Source organism: Xenopus laevis, chromosome 8L (genome assembly GCF_017654675.1).
Source record: "Xenopus laevis strain J_2021 chromosome 8L, Xenopus_laevis_v10.1, whole genome shotgun sequence".
Lineage (NCBI taxonomy): Eukaryota > Metazoa > Chordata > Amphibia > Anura > Pipidae > Xenopus > Xenopus laevis.
In genome coordinates this window covers 56,759,556-56,763,270 of record NC_054385.1, presented here as the reverse complement: position 1 = coordinate 56,763,270, position 3,715 = coordinate 56,759,556, and positions in this window count along the sequence as shown.

The following is a 3,715-nucleotide window of genomic DNA, read 5'->3' as shown; positions in this document are numbered from 1 at the left end:
ACTAAGCTGCTAGTCCAAATCACCACAAGTTGAAAATGTAGGAATATATCCTATTTCCTAAACTTTATGAAATGACTGCTCTGGGGCGCATTTTATTCTAGATACACTACTGGTGGAAATTTCCAGTATAGGTAAAAAAAAATGCCACGGAAGGAGCCTTTTTATAACACATTACACATTGTGTGTAGTGAACAACATTTTTCTCCAAGTTTCGCATCAAAAATGACGCACTTTTGGGTGAATGTAATAAAAGTCGGTAACAGAAAAAATGCGAAGAGTTATGCCTCTGTGCGAATAAATTTGCCTTTGTGTGAATTTAATATAGCTTTTGCAAACCCGGAAACTGTTTAGCGACCACTTCCGACAGTGGACGAAGGTTTGCGAATTTTAGAGTTTGCGCCAGTGTGCAGTGAATGTAATAAAACTTCTTACTCAAAAAGTTATGTTTGCTCCAAAAGATTATGACACCTTCAAGCACTTCTTAAAAGTGGGCAATGCGCAATTAAAATTCGCAGTGTAATAACACTTTAGGGCTATTACTGACGAGTGTAGGCGCCTACACGCGCCTGTGTACAGCCCCATTGGAAAAAATGTAATACGTCTATTCCTGCGCTCCCCTGCGGCTGAACGCAGAAAAACGGAACGCAGGGGAGTGCAGGTAAAAACGCTCGTCAGTAAGAGCCCTAAACGAAGAGTTTTACATTGCGAAGTGAGACTTTTCATTCTTATTTGTGCTAATTGTTTTGCTCTTTGCGACTTTTATTACATTTCCCCAATAGACTCTAATGGGTGAAAAAATTTGTGACGACAAAAAGAAAAAAAAATACTCTGCCACTGACTATATTACGAAGTGCCTCTGCTAAGACACACTTAAGGGGGTTATTTACTAAAATCTGAATTTATCTCATAATGTTAATAAAAAAAGCTCAACCAAACTCCCATGCCCTATTTTAGCTTATTAAGAAACAAAAAACTTGATTTCAATTGGATTGTGAAAAAACGTGATAAAATTGAGGGAAAATTTGCGTGCTTTTCCAAATCGCTTGAATTTCTTTGAGTTTTTTCCAAAACTCCCTGAAAAAGTCAGATTTTGCGGGCTAACCCCAGTGCAGACCACCATAACTTCAAATTGGAGTAAGTGCCTCTCCCATTGACTTGTTCAGGAAATCGATGGGTCTGAGTTGGGGAATTTTCAGATTCAGCAGCATCGAGGTATAATGAATATTAAAACAATTCTATTTTTTCTTTAAAAATTCAAGTTTTCTACTGAAAAAAAACCTTGATTTTTTCCAGACTTCACAACTCAACCCTTAATAAATAACCCCCTTACTGTCTTAGCAAGGCCAATTATCACTATTGTCTATTTCGTAGCTGTGACAAGTAGCTGCTACTAGTAGCTCTGTGTGTCTTCACCCTAATAGTTTTAGGTGTTGCCTTGGTTTACAAGTACTTTCACATTAATTAAGTTCACATAATTACAAAAGGCTTCCAAGATAAATTGCAATGGTTTACAAGTACTTTTACATTAATTAAGATCATATAATTACAATAGGCTTCCAAGATAAACCAAGAAAGGCACCTGGATTCTTCAGAATAGCCTAGGACAGCATACACAGACTAATGATATCAATTGTTGCTCTTTGCAGCATGAAGCTTCCCACCTGCAATGCCTTTGTGTAGTGCTCCCCTCTGCTTAGCACTCGCCAGTAAATGTCATTTTATTGTCTTGAACAGAATGCTTATATCTGCTTTCATGCTCTTCCAATTGCTTGAGCAATTAGAACAGGCTGCTTGTTATAGCATCCTTCAGATTTCAAGAAAAAACCCTAGTAAGCGGCACATGTAAAATCCTCTATTGCCTAATAAAATGCAAAGAAGGGTAGCTATACAAGTATTCATATGTAGATACAACTCTAAACAATAACCATTAAATGCATATATACATACTTACATCCCAATATTTTAATAAGAAGCATATTTAGATGGATCCAGAGCCTGCAATGTTGGCCTATTCTTCATGTGTGGGCCCTTCAGTATATTTTCATGCATAATAATTTTTTTTTAATTCTGTATAAAAAAAAAGGCTCAGTCACATCCTTGCTCACTTGTGAACTGCAGCAGGTGCTCCTCCACAATTTCAATATGCCCTAGTTTTCCAGGCTCTGAGGCAGTGGAACATAGATTTTCAATTAAGCATACACGACTGCTTAGCAAAGCCATTAAAGCAGACTTCTGAACAAAAAATAAAAGCCTGATATGGTAACAGACAATGCATATCAAATAAAATACAGCAATATTACTGTTGACAGTTCACGAATAGCATCACTATGTAGCATACCTCCCAACATGGAAAGAGGGACAAAAAGATTTGCCGCGTGGAGGGCAGTGTTATTTTTCACCACACCCATTTTTGTGACCACACCCCCTAATTACCATATCAATTTTAGTAAATTGTGAATTGCCCTTTAAGCTGCAAATCTGTTTCCTCAAGAGACCTGCTTATCTTAAATTGTTACAAAAGTATCTATTCTGGGCTTGGCCTAAAGCCAATTAAGTTAGTTAGAAACTTTGTATCTTTTTCTGGCTGTTCAGTGCAGATCAGATAGAAGGTAGGGACATTTCAGTAAGAAACCCGGACTGCCGGTTGAGATGTCAAAATTGTGACTGTCCTGCAAAAAATGGGACAGTTGGGAGGTATGAATTATAGAAGACATAACTGAAAGAAAAGAAATGATAACAAAACATAGCATCGCTCAGTGAATTGTATATTCATAGTGAATAGACTGTATCCCTACAATGAAAAATCATGAAGATTAGTTCAATGAACATTCAGGTGCAACCACTGCAATTTAATTTATATCTGTAACAATGCACACATTTGGGATTTATATCTAGAGTCTGGTCTAAATAAAATTACCATTTTTTTTTATTATAAAACCTGTTTTAACTGAGGCTCGGCTGTTTTAAACCTAATAGCTTCTTTGATGATTTAATTGGAGCAGGATGTCTTTTTAAATAAGGCGTTACCTCTTGCAACCAAAAAAGAAATAATGGCTAGTGATGGGAGAATTTCTCCCATTTCGCTAAAAAATTCACAAATTTCCCGTGAAACAGCGAAAAATTAGCTAAAAATACGGGAAACTCGAAAATTGCCGCCCGCGTCAATTTTGGACGTGTGTCCGAAAAGTCGTCAATTTTGATGTATGTGTTAAAGTCAATGGGCGTCCAAAACTTTTTGAATTAGATGTCGAATTTTCGCGGGAGATTCACAAATTTATTCACCAGCAGTGAAACGTGGAAATTCGCCACAAATATGCGCCAGACGATTTTATTTGCCCATCACTAATAATGGCTTTTAAGTTAGGAAAATGCTTTAAAGGACCAGTAACATAAAAAAAAATTGTTTCTTTTTAACGAAAAAATAACCCACCAAAACAGTTTTAACTTTTAATTTGCAAAGCTTTTATTAAGAAATTACTTACCGATTCTCTGCATGCGCTCCTCTTCAGAAACAGCAACAGGGCGACGATCCATCGTGCGGCGCTGGATTTCTCCTCCCTGGCTATCTCCTTTAGAAGGCAGGGAGGAGAAATCGAGCGCTGCACAATGGATCGTCGCCTTTTCTGAAGAGGAGCTCATGCAGAGAATCAGTAAGTAATTTTTTTTTTTTTTTATTATGTTACTGGTCTTTTAATTAAAGAATCAGGCTGCCCTT